This window comes from Danio rerio, chromosome 3, assembly GCF_049306965.1.
Source record: "Danio rerio strain Tuebingen ecotype United States chromosome 3, GRCz12tu, whole genome shotgun sequence".
Lineage (NCBI taxonomy): Eukaryota > Metazoa > Chordata > Actinopteri > Cypriniformes > Danionidae > Danio > Danio rerio.
The window spans coordinates 42511990-42526067 of NC_133178.1; the positions used below are offsets into that span (position 1 = coordinate 42511990).

The 14078-nt window shown below is 37.7% G+C and overlaps 1 long non-coding RNA gene across 1 annotated transcript in view; it reads right to left on the reverse strand.

Annotated features, from left to right (window-relative positions):
• LOC141381266 (uncharacterized) overlaps nucleotides 1–14078 on the reverse strand; it is a 186329-nt gene that overhangs the window by 52183 nt on the left and 120068 nt on the right. The window lies entirely within an intron of this gene.

The following is a 14078-nucleotide window of genomic DNA, read 5'->3' on the forward strand; positions in this document are numbered from 1 at the left end:
TCATTCATGCCTGCTCTTCTCACGTAAATCCACCAGAGGTCGCTGTCAACTGATTGACCGACTGACCAATCCCCCAGCCACCCCCTTCCCTAAACCCAACCAACAGCATTTTCAAAAAGCACCGATTACCCAGTCACCCCCTTCCCTAAACCCAACTGACAAGTGTTTTCAAAAGCAATTCAGAAACAGAAAAGCCCTTGTGGCAGCCTGATTTTGCTTTGTTTTTTTTTTTTTTTTTAGATCTAACCACGGTAATTACTTGTTTGTTTTATTTTATGACTTTTTTTTTTTACCTGCTTTCTGGAACTGTTCTTAACCAGACTCGAACCTCGCCATTGTGGTCAACTTCGCTCCACATCACAAGTCCACCAACATTTTGCTACATTCTTCTGCACCAAAACTGCAAAAATCAGTGCTCAATTTGCTGCACCTACAACAAACACGCAAGATACAACACCAACACCACACACACTCACCTCTTTTTCTCAGCTCTCTGAGTCTGAGGTGTCCAAACTTGTGCTATCTAGCCATGCAACCACCTGTTCACTCGATCCCATTCCCTCTCATCTCTTGCAAGCCATCTCTCCTGCAGTCATACCAACACTGACTCACATAATTAACACATCTCTTGACTCTGGTTTATTCCCCACTACATTTAAGCAGGCTAGGGTAACCCCACTGCTAAAGAAACCCAACCTGGACCATACGCTACTTGAAAACTACAGACCAGTATCCCTGCTTCCATTCATGGCCAAGATTCTGGAGAAAGTAGTGTTCAATCAAGTTCTGGACTTTCTTACTCAAAACAATCTCATGGACAACAAGCAATCCGGCTTTAAGAAAGGCCACTCAACTGAGACTGCCCTGCTCTCGGTCGTGGAGGATCTCAGACTGGCTAAAGCAGACTCTAAATCATCAGTCCTCATTTTGCTGGACTTGTCAGCTGCTTTTGACACTGTCAACCACCAGATCCTGCTATCTACGCTTGAGTCACTGGGCGTTGCGGGCACTGTTATACAATGGTTCAGATCTTACCTCTCTGACAGGTCATTCAGGGTGTCTTGGAGGGGAGAGGTGTCCAACCTACAGCATCTAAACACTGGGGTACCTCAAGGCTCTGTTCTTGGGCCACTTCTCTTCTCCATCTACACATCATCTCTAGGACCAGTCATCCAGAGACATGGATTCTCCTACCACTGCTATGCTGATGATACCCAGCTATACCTCTCTTTTCATCCTGATGATCCCTCGGTTCCAGCTCGTATCTCAGCCTGCCTGTTGGATATTTCACACTGGATGAAAGATCATCATCTTCAGCTGAACCTCGCAAAAACGGAAATGCTAGTAGTTTCTGCCAACCCGACTCTACACCATAACTTTTCAATCCAGATGGATGGGGCAACCATTACTGCATCCAAAATGGTGAAAAGCCTTGGAGTGACGATTGATGACCAACTAAACTTCTCTGACCACATTTCTAGAACTGCTCGATCGTGCAGATTTGCACTCTATAACATCAGAAAGATCCGACCCTTCTTATCTGAACATGCAGCTCAACTCCTTGTTCAAGCTCTTGTTCTCTCCAAACTGGATTGATGCAACTCTCTACTAGCTGGGCTTCCAGCTAACTCTATCAAGCCTCTTCAACTGCTCCAGAATGCAGCAGCACGAGTCGTCTTCAATGAACCTAAACGAGCACATGTCACTCCGCTGCTAGTCCGTTTGCACTGGCTGCCAGTTGCTGCTCGCATCAAATTCAAAACTCTGATGTTTGCCTACAAAGTGACTTCTGGCCTAGCACCTTCTTATCTGCACTCACTTCTGCAGATCTATGTGCCCTCCAGAAACTTGCGTTCTGTGAATGAACGTCGCCTCGTGGTTCCATCCCAAAGAGGGAAAAAATCACTTTCGCGAACGCTCACGCTCAATCTGCCCAGTTGGTGGAATGAACTCCCTAACTGCATCAGAACTGCAGAGTCACTCGCTATTTTCAAGAAACGACTAAAAACTCAACTATTTGGTCTCCACTTCATTTCCTAATCTGCAATTGCCTCTTTGAATATCACACTAACTGTACAAAAAAAAAAAAAAAAAAAAAAAAACCTACTAATACTTCCCTTCTTAGACTTTACAGACCTGAAACTTGCCTTTAGTACTTATTCATTGTTGCTCTTAGTTGTGTAAATTGCTTCCTTGTCCTCATTTGTAAGTCGCTTTGGATAAAAGCGTCTGCTAAATGACTAAATGTAAATGTAAACATACACAGCGATCTATTGGGCAAACTGGTAACAGCGGATAAGCTGTCTACATGGAGGTAAGAGGTCAGCTAATAGCGCAAAAAGAAACAGAAGCTGTCGATGGCATCATACCACCTCGTATCATTCATTTTAAGGTCAAAATGCAGCCATACCTAGCTCAGGCTAACATAGTTTGCGCTCTCCAGAAATGTATACAGGGGTACACTTTCACAATGGACCTGTGTTGATTACACAGTTATTAACTGTTGTATATTGTATAGCATATTTACTAACAGCAAGTCATAGATTAAATGATCAGTTACACATGCAGTGCATGTATGGCTATTTAATGAAGCATATGGAGGGATGGACAGTGTTCTTTGCACTTGGAAGAAACAGCTAGAGTGACAGGAAAATGACACTAAAATCAGTATAAACTGAATTAATTTTCACCAAGGTACTCCTTATCCCGGAATACAGTCGGCGATCAATAAATACGATATAGTCCACAACTATATTCCATACAGTTAACTCCACAATTACATAACAACATTCTCCTTGGAAAGAAATGGTTCCAATATTACCAAGCTACATCTGCGTTTCTGCTAAAGTGTCCACTTAATGAAGCTGACCATTGGTTTTTAATGAACATGTTAACTAACGAACATGTGCTATAGCTAAGGTGCCTGCTGTTAATGCATACATCCTCATGATTCCAGTCAAAGCTAAGATTAGTCCTTCGTTAATTCCTGATAGCTCCATTCTACCATTTACCATTAATCCATGCCAAACCAACTACCCGAATTGTAAAGAGTTACCGGCAACAATTTTAGCTTCCAACCCTGATGCATCTTTTAGCAGCTCACAAATAGCGCCACAAACAGAAGGTAGAATTTCTGTTTCCGCAAATGGACCACATGTAGCTTTATCCCAGAGGTTGATTGTGAATCTTGTATCAAACTCATTCACTTTTGCTCCAGCTTTACTTGTAATACAACTTCCCCATTATAAATAACACACACACACACATATGAAGCACAGGTGAGAGCCAACATAAAAATTTGATGCGTCCTGCCCTCTACTCAAAAAATAAGCTTCCTAAAATCAATAACACAAAGATGAAAATAAGAAAAAAGACAGACGGTATGAAACTGTCAGGCATTCATGCTGGACCTTACCAAGCACAATCAGTCAGAGGTCCAAACTGTAATGATGCTCTTTGTATTCAAGCCTCGTCTGCCATTACAGATCGCCAGAGGGATCCATTCCCACAGTCTTCATCAAAGTGCTAGTATTCCCTAGCGAACAACTCCAGCTGCTTTTACAGACTTTTCATCACTGCGATCCCCCCCAACAAAGACACCTTTCCCCTAAAGAAATAAAGTGCACATCTATATATTAAAAAAGCAGACAGCAAGCACATTGAATTCTTATTAGTGTTGACTTATTTAAGCCTCTCTGTTGCTAACGTGAACTCTGTACCTGTTGGTTTGCGCTTTTAACAAGCTTGACAGAATAGCTGCGGGTGAAGAACCACATGTCCTGTTTGGCACTCTGGGATTTGCTTCAGGGTTTTCTCTGAGATTTTAAGTGGATGTTTAATGTGAGTACAATGAGCAGAAGAGGATGCATGGGGGAATACTGACATGTGAAAAATTCAATCTAGTTGGTTTGCTCTAAAAATACCTGTAGGCGAGGATAAATAGAGTATTACAGGTGACAGGTATTTAATCATAGATCAAAGATGCTAATCTATGACAAATGAACAGCGTGTGCTGCATATATAGCAATGTATTTTCACTACCACTCAGAAGATTGTGGGTGGTTCAAAACATATTTTTATGCTTCCAAATTCTGCATTTATTTGAGCATTAATTTATAGCAATGTTTTGTATTTTTCTATATATTGTTGAAATCATGCTTCATTTCTTTGATGCAAAGCTGCTTTTCAGCATAATTACAAAAGTCTACCTGACATGATTCTTCAGAAATTTCTCAAATTGACTTTTATCCCAAACCATTTTGATCATTATGAAATGTGTTTTGTTTAAATAATTGTTTTGTGTATGATTTTTTGTTGTTGTTGTTGTTCGAAATAGATATAAATCCAATCAACGATACTTATACAGCAGTTCTGTCTGGTTGTATCTGAATGGCTGATAGCCATGTAACACTCTGCATATCAGAACTCATTCAGCCTCTTCACCCTTGTGTATTACTCTGCCCACTTTAGACATTACGCTAGAGAATCATTCAAATACTAGCTCTAAAGTAAAATTGGTAAAGTAGCAACGATGACGTTTTGACGTCAGCTGCAGATGTGAATGAATGGTGGAAGAAAGAAATTATTCATACAAAACGAGTTTTTAGACTCTGCGTGCTTGATTTTCTTTTTTATATACATGATCATGCCGTTGAACAGTTGTATAAAAAATAAAAAAATTCAGTTTGGTTATTTAGCCATACTACATTACAATAAATTAAAAACTCATCCATTGAGAAATTGACTGTTGTTGTTTGTTATAAAGAATAGAGCAAAATTATTCAATCGGGATGAGCTCAGACATTTTTAGTTCAAACTCAAGACTATTTCAGGATGAGGGGGAGGCATGACTAAAAGCTTGCTTCCCTATTTTAGTTAAAACCGGGTGAACAGACAAATGATAAATTTCACTCGAATGTAAGGCATAGTGGCTTTTTGACCTATAAAGAAGGGAACATCCTGTGGGTGTACCTCAGTATTGGCATATAGTTTATAAGTTAGTCTACTAACTTACTGAGTGAGTTACAGTAGGAGACAATGACAAACAGAGTTTAAAGGGTAAAGACATTTGGTTGAGGCATTCATATATAAAACATCACCATTGTCCAGCAATGGTAAACATGTAAGAAAAATTTAATTCTTCAGAAAAACATATTATTGTTCACTCTAACAAACTTGGTACAGCAGAAAAACCAACCAAGGCTCATTCTGAAAACATAGCACTACATACATTACTGGAGAGCACCAAAAAAAACGTCTCAGAAGGTACTTTTGCAGTTTTTAGGTGCGTTCGACTTGAAGCACAGCTGCAGCCGGTGATCAACGAGATTAGCCGAGCACAGGCGGGGGCGGAGTTAAAAACGGAGCTGTCAAGCCGGACAGTCAGCTGTACATTTCGGGGCTCAAAGTTGCGGCAGTCATGATGACCGATCACATGGCGTGATTATTTATTTATTTATAACAACAAAAGTTTTACAGTACAAATAAAAGAGAATACTCTACAAAGTATTTTTAAACAATATGGGGATTATGAATAACTATCCCCGCATCCCTATAATTATAAAAAAAGGAAAATGAGAGGGTATTCTATAATATAAACATAAAAATGAGTAGGCCTATTAAATATAAGACAATAACCACAGATTTTAGGAGTTTAAACATCACTCTTTTAGGCAACTATCTTGTTTGAATATGCTAAAAGGGCTTTGCATTTATAGATATAAAACGTTCCAATATATACTAATGAAAAACCCAAAACAAGGTGTTTTGATTAAGTCTTAAACAAGGATTAAGATTATTTTGGATAATGAAAGCCTTTTAAAAAAAGCACTTTAATCCAAAAACATTGAACAAAAGCACATTCCTAAAATAAGTGAGCTACACTCTAAGTAGATGTTTCCCAGAAATAACAGGTACATCAATGTCACTTTTAAAACTTGTGTATAAACGGTCAGACAAGAAAAAAAAAATTATAATCATATAAATTATTTTATAATTATTTTACAAAATAGCTTTTTAACTTAATTTGTTAAGAAAGCTTTAGGGTGTCAGGATCAATGATGATAATTATTTTATTTCAAGTCTGTAAGACTTATTTGAGTTAATATTTAGGTTATTTACAAAAATAAATCATTTAAATCGTTCATGGAGCTGAATGCAGTAAATAGTAGGTGTAAAAAATGTCGAAAATAACCCTGTGCAAACAATCTAGCCTTTATAACCAGATTATTTAACAAAACATGATTACTGCAGTAAAGTATCTGCAGTCTTTTAATAAGCATGATGAATAAAAGATAGAGAGGGTATGAAAAGTTAATTGTTTGTTTTGAAACTTTTGAATCAGAAGTTGTCCAAACCCGAAACACATGTGGTTGTTGTCATGCGGTGAACTTGGCCATCGTGTAATATCAGTGTCGTCATCGCACTTCTAGCAGCCGCTCTTCAAATGCTGCAATGTCTGAATCAGTCGTCTGATCATGTGACTGCCACATGTGACAGTCACGTGGTGTCAGCGCAGCATCAATCTGGGCAAAATTTCTAATCAGCATGCACCGCTTTAAGACAGATTTCGATCGATCTGCGCAGCATTAAGTCGAACCCACCTTTTGTTTTTGCAAATCCGCCAGAGGCTGCTGTGTATGCTTTTTCAAATCTTAAATTTTACTCACAAGTGCTTTTTGTGCCTGCTGTTAATGCGTAAATCCACCAGAGACCACTGTTGACTAACTGACTGACTGACCGATCCACTGACCCACCCTCCTTCTTCCCTAAACCCAACCGACAGTTTTAAAAAGCAATCCAGAAAACTTTTGCCTGGTTTTTACCACGTTTTCAGATTTTACCACATTCTCACCCTGTTATTTATTTATTTATTTTTTGTTTTTTGGCTTTTGTTTTTGTTTTACCGGCTACTAGAACCGTTTTTCACCGGACAAAACCCCACCATTGTGGTCAACTCCTCTCTGCATCTCAAGTCTGCCGACATAAATGGGGAGCTACTAGAAACACTTGTCCATACAGAGGTAAGGGATCAGCTGGTAAGCATGAAAAGTAATGGCATCATACCACCCCATAGTGTTCGCTTATAAAGATGAAATGCAACCATACGTACTTCTGACTACATAATTCACAATCTCCAGAAATGTATAGGGCTACGTTTTTAGAATCAGCCTACAGTATGTTGAGAAAAACCTTAGATTTTTTGTAACATTTTAATAGAAAAGGTTGTAGTGCCTATAAGCAAATGTGTCTATATACACAAACAAAACAAATAAATAAAAAGTATATCAGCTGTGTGTAATTGTGCAGCACTCCAGCCTCATTTGCTTGTAGATTGTGCACAACAGAAAAAAAAAAAAAAAAAACTAGCATCAACCCAGTTGGATGTGGCTACATGATTGCATCTGATTTGAGGTTTTTGAACATCAGTAGGGGAAGTGACAGTCTCTGTGGATTTAGTTACAGTACCTCTGAAATGAGTTTCCTACATTTTCCATCGCCAAGTAGACCAAAAAAATAAAATCCTCATCTGAGTACAGAAATGGGGAATGTGGTAAAAGCAATATCATCTACAGTAAAGTGCACATGAGCTACTCTTGTATGTGCAATGTTGAAATGGTCTTATATATGAAGCGCAAAATGCAATGAAAAGAATCTATTCATCGCAATAAAGGTAAAATTACCGAACCTACACAAAAGAGCTTGAGGAGAATGGTTATTTTAGAAGAACATTTCTACAGCATAGATTGTATAGTCTGAGCAATTATACCTACAGGGTGTATTTGTACACTCAGTGTTCGCTTTATTAACTGCACATTAACACATATATTTGGCAGCGACTCTGTGCATTGAAGCGTGTAGATGCGGTCAGACTGAACTGCTGAAGTTCAATCAGAATGGAAGAGAAATGATTAAAGTCTCTTTGAACTTGGTGGTTGTGGATGCCAGACAGGGTAGTCTGAGTACTTTGCAAACATACAATGATGTACTTCACATACCACCATTGGTATCACTTTATTTTAAGTCACAATCTGTGTTATTTACAAGCCATTAAGTAAAACTATTTCCTCAATGAACTACTAATTAGCTGCTTGTTAATGGCTAGTAAGTTACAGTAGTAGTTACAATTTAATCCCAACAGTCAATTTTATCAAATGAAATGAGTGTAGTTAACTCAAAATGTGTTGGAAGTTAATTCTACTTATTTGAAAAGAGTTTTGAACTCAGCGTTGAAGGTAATGAGCAGGGGTGTAACGATTTATCGTGGTTCGATTTATTGCGATGCGGAAACGTCACAATATGCATCGTGGCACTATGACGATTTTATTACGATATGTTTTCTCTTATTGGTTAAGCTGTTTGCACGTGAGCTACGTTCCACCAGCTGTCGCATGTGAGTTCAGATTGCTTGAACAAGCAGCAGTAACGTTAGCAGGCCAAGATGAGTGGAGTTGAAAAACAGGGTGGCCCATCATCAAAGTCGGACGTCTGGCAACATTTCGGTTTTACAGTCATTTCGGTCATTTCGGTTTTACAGTTTTACGCATACTGGGTCAAACATAGCCAAAGTTTTAAAGTCTTGACATTGTTTTACATACTTTGCTCACCGACATGAATACCTCCTAATGGTGTTGAAAGAGTCACACACAGTATTTATAAGGTACAATTCATCCAAAAGCGTAACTTCTGTCTTCATATAATGATGTATTGAACAGAACCTTCATAGGCTGTGAATAACAGGTAATGAAGTTGTAAATAACATTCAGTTTGTGGCACAGAAGATCGTTTGTATGAACAGCAGTGGGGGTTGGTTGTTGTCGCGCGCGTACTGAAGAGCGGTGTTGTCGCGCGCGTACTGAAGGGCGGGTGTGTCATGGGGGCACTTTTGATCATTTTGGAAGGGCAGTATCTATCCAAGACTAAAAAAGGCATGTGCACTGCACAGGTTGAGCCCTATGTGTGCACATGCCTGAGCATATGTCTCAAACATAATTCAACATCAGAGTTATGAATAGTTGTATTCTAATGCCATCACTTTACTGTGCATTTATGACCAGGATAAATGTGGTCTGTTTAAGTCCATTATTCAAAGTTTATTAAAAATTTAGCATTTTAACCAACAGTAGACCTGTACACAACATTAGTATTGTTATTTTACCATATGTCTGAGAAATAACAATATTAACAGCACACTCATTTTCACCTTTATTTTACATCTAGAGAATCGTAAGAAAATCCTGATCTTTATTTTAAGCAAAAAAATAAAATAAAAATAGCGATTCTCATTTTAGCCAGAATCGTTCAGCTCTACTACACGATGGAACAACTCAATGGATAAGCTGGAGGGCTACCTCGGGCAACAAGCTGCAATAACGGCAACTTTTTTTTGAGCACAGAGGTAACTAAAAATGCACGTCAACACGATACACTTAATAGCAGAAACATCAGCGATGCCGAAGAAACAGTAAACCTGCTTAAACCGCTGAAAAGGGCCATGACTGTCCTGTTTGATATAGAAGGCCACCCTGTCACTCATCGTGCCCATCATGAAGACAGCCATCCATAAAAACCTCTCAGACAGATACACAGAAGTTGAGCATTATCTTATAGAACTGCAGACTAACTGGAAATGTAAATATTTAGATTTTTTTTGCCAAAAAAAAAAAAACTGCAAATGGCCAAGCAAAGCCTTAAGCACTTACTGTTGAATTCACTTGAACAGAATGCATTTTTTTCATTTTTGCACCTTTACTTACACTGTTCCTTAATTTTATCTCTTTTTATTTTGTCAATAATATTTTATAAAAAAAGTTTTAAAATTGTTTTACTTTCCAGAGACAGGCATATTTGATTTATTTTCTTAACGAAGGTTCAGTTTAAATTAAAAAAGTTGAAACAAACGAAATACATTGAAAATTGTTTACTTGTTAATTTTTTAATAAATCTTTTATTTGCATCTCAGTTTAATTTTCATTTTTTATTCCAAATATTGTGATACATCAAACCGTAAACATTATATCGCGATACACATTGTATCGTGAGCTGAGTGTATCGTTACACCACTAGAAATGAGTTAATTAAATACCTCTTTACTTCAACTTAAATGAAGTTCACAGTACTCATATAGAAATGGTTTGTAGTTTCCTCAAGCGGTTTGAGTTGCCTTAACTTATTGGGTTTTACAGTACTTAGTTGGTTTGAGTTCTCTTCATTTATTGTGTTTTACTGTGCTCAAATTGCTTCATATACGCAAATGGATTAAGTTCACAGCATACTCATTAGGATTAGTTTTTGAACTTAAATGGTTTGTTGCAATTGGTTTCCTCAAATGATTTAAGTTACCCTAAATTATTGGGTTTTACAGTGTAGCTTTAGGTTTTGGGTTGGATTATGAATGTAAATTAAGATCTATACTTTATAACTACTAATAAACAGTTCATATGTTAATAATAGAAGGTTATATAGAATTAGCTAACAGCATGATTTGTGACTTAAAATAGACTTCCCAGTCTTTGTTTACCCTGTGCACGCGCCCGACGTTCCAATGTCAACACAGAAGGCATTTGAACGAGAAGGCACAATTTTCTCCTATTCTGAGGTGTGCAAGTTTTATGGTAAGTCCTTTTAAAAATCAATGTTTTTATTGTCTGGGTTGTCTTAGAGGGATTTAAAGTATTGCCAGAACTTAGCAGTTGACAAAATCGAACTTTATTATAATTTTGCCTCAAATTGTGGATGAAAAAGTCATTAACGGCCTCTGTCACGGTTTCCTTTAAGGCTATTGAAACTTTTAACATTTTGAGACTGAACATTACATATACCATTCAATAAGCTTGTGAAACATCCAATGTTGCAGAAAAAAATGTAAAAAAAAATTTTTATATGTTATTTTAATATTATTGAGCGTTGAAATCTGCTATTATATGACACCAAGCACAACTGAGATAACGCTAGCACCGTCACATTTCCCAGCCTCAACACCCACCATAAACAGGGGAGCAAGCTTGTCACCTTTCGTCGAAATTCGCAGTTTTTATTCTGAAATTTTGTTCTGTCAATTACATGAACCATACAGATCTGTAAAAACAATAGGGAAGGGGCAGGTCTCTTATTGTAAAGCCGATATAAAAGCTATGATGTAAATACATTTAGGCGAAACTCAATATAAGTGCAAATGTATGATTTCTTCTTCTTTTACAAGCTTTTTAGCCAATGATGAGGGCAGCTTCAGTCAGCCCAACCAGTTCGGTCCAAACCTGCCACATGCCCAACCTAAACAAACAGGATGCAAAGAGAAGGCATCTGCTAGGGACAGTAGGTGATTACTGCATACATGGAGAATGGACACTAACGTTACTTGTATCGTGACTTAAAATAAAGTGTTACTCATCCATCTCTTGTGTTTGCAAAGAATGGTCAGAATAAGAGAAAATATCCAGTGATGAGCAGTTCTCTCTGTGAAAACGCCTTGTTGATGCCAGCAACTATAGAGGAGAAAGACCAGACTGATATAAAGACAACGGTAGCCAGGTTTCCATCCCAGTGTGAAGCAAATCTTCTTTAAGTTTGCAAAAAAAGAAAGAAAAAAAAATCCCATATGCAAATCAGGTGTGTTTCCATAGTTGTAAGAGTGGCTGACTGCACTGTAGTATTGGAATCCTAGTAACCAACAGTAAAGAAGGCAAGCATGTGATGGAGACAGCTGATTAGTCACATGAGTGTAACCTGCTATGTTATAGTCTATTCATCAAATGTGTTTATTATCTTCTGTTATTCACATTTACCCAAAGAGTCCAAATCACAATTAAGCATCAAAATCTAATTGGGATTATTAATCAACTTTTACCCTTCCATTACTCATTTCTCAAACAATTATTCAAATAGCACTGTACAAAGCCAAAATCACTCTGGACCCCTCACACCCAGCACACTGCCTCTTTGAACTTTTACCATCTGATTGACACTACAGAACACTGTGCACCAGAACAGCCTGACACAGAAACAGTTTCTTTACTCAGGCAATCATGTCATGAACACCTTATGATAGTAACTGTAAAACTAACATCACGACTTGGTATACACTTTTTACAGTTGGAGTCAGAATTATTAGCCCCCCTTTGATTTATTTATTTTATTTGAATATTTCCCAAATTAGGTTTAACAGAGCAAGGAAATTTTCACAGTATGCCTGAAATATTTTTTTTCCTATGGAGAAAGCCTTATTTGCTTTATTTCGCCTAGAATAAAAGCAGTTATTAATTTTTAAACACCATTTTAGGGACAAGATTATTAGTACCTTTAAGCTATTTTTTTTTCAATAGTCTACAGAACAAACCATCGTTATACAATAACTTGCCTAATTACCCTAACCTGCCTAGTTAACCTAATTAACCTAGTTAAGCCTTTAAATGTCTCTTTAAGCCAGGGTTTTTCAAAGTTTAAGACAGTGGGCCTCCCTTTTGACACAACTTATCCATTGGCGCCCCCCTCCTCCCAAACACGCACACACACACACACGCACACACGCATGCACACACACACACAAAAACACACACACATATATATATATATATATATATATATATATATATATATATATATATATATATATATATATATATATATATATATACAGTATATATAAAGACACAGACAGATGTCAGACTCTTAACTCACTTTTATCATCATTTGCATGAAAGTGCAATTATTTACAGAGTAATAACAAGTATTTTAATATAACTTTTTTAAAACTAGGATGATGGTTCAATATGAATAGAACAGTTCCAAGAACTGTTCATCCCAGTCAAAACAGTCAAAGTTTAGCTGGTCTTATGCTGTCATTAGCCAAAATATTTTGACAAACCACACATAAAGGACGTGGTTCATCAGCTGGTCCTGTCCACGTAAATCCTAAACTTAAATACTGATCATCATATCGTCGTCTTTTGGGTTTAAACCCTGAACTTGAAAGCTTTTGTGGCGAGGGGGGCGTGGCCGAGAGCCGTGGGAACGGAGTGAAGCCACCGCGTAAGTGGATACACCTGCGGTGCGCACCTGCCTCGGATCCCACGGAAGGAGGTCTGGACCATAAAAGGAGGAACGAGGGCAGAGGAAGCCGAGAGAGGACCGGGCCGGACATATTTTACTTTTGCTTTCAGTTTGACGGCAGTCTCCGTGAGGAGCTGCCGTCCGTTTGTTTTGGTTTAGACGGCAGCCTCCATGAGGAGCAGCCGTCACTGTTATTAATAAATCATTTTAGAACTGCGTCGGTTCTCCGCCTCCTTCTTCCCGGCGACCAAAGGGCCGTGAACTTCATTACAGCTTTTAATCGGGAGGTCTCAGAAACCGACCCATTGTATTAGCAGGCATACCTGTATTGGCGGGCTTGCCAAACAGAAGCGAATTCACAGCTATGGCCTTCTGGGTAAAAAAGGTTTTCTTATATTTGACGTATTATTTTTTTTTGCTTTGTTTAATTAAAACGTTTAAATATAATAAAAAAATACATATAATTAAACTTAACAATTATATTTTTATGATATTATATTTTTTCCCGCGCCTCCCCTGACATGCTCTGGCGCCCCCCAGGGGAGGCGCGCCTCACACTTTGAAAGCCCCTGCTTTAAGCTGTATAGAAGTGTCTTGAAAAATATATAGTAAAATATTATTTACTGTCATCATGACAAAGATAAAATAAATCAGTTATTAGAGATGAGTTATTAAAACTGTTGTTTAGAAATGTCCATTAAAATGGCCCTTATTGATTATTAAAACTGATATTCAGTAAAAGAAACAGGGTGTTTCATATTTTTTGAAGAAAATGAAATGAGGCGGTTATAAACTCTGTTTTGTCATAAATATGTATAAAGTGAAGATGATGGTCATATAAATATGTAACTACATGACGCCTCAACATTTTTGGTGTCTGTTAAGTTGTTAATATCAAAATGAAAATAGGCAGTTCCTTATATCATGTTTTCATTTTATTGCTAAGATAGTGAAACATCGTAGCCAGGGTGATGCGTACCCGACGTGTCCTCTGGAGTTTGTTTTCCATATGAAACTTGTGAAGTCTGAAC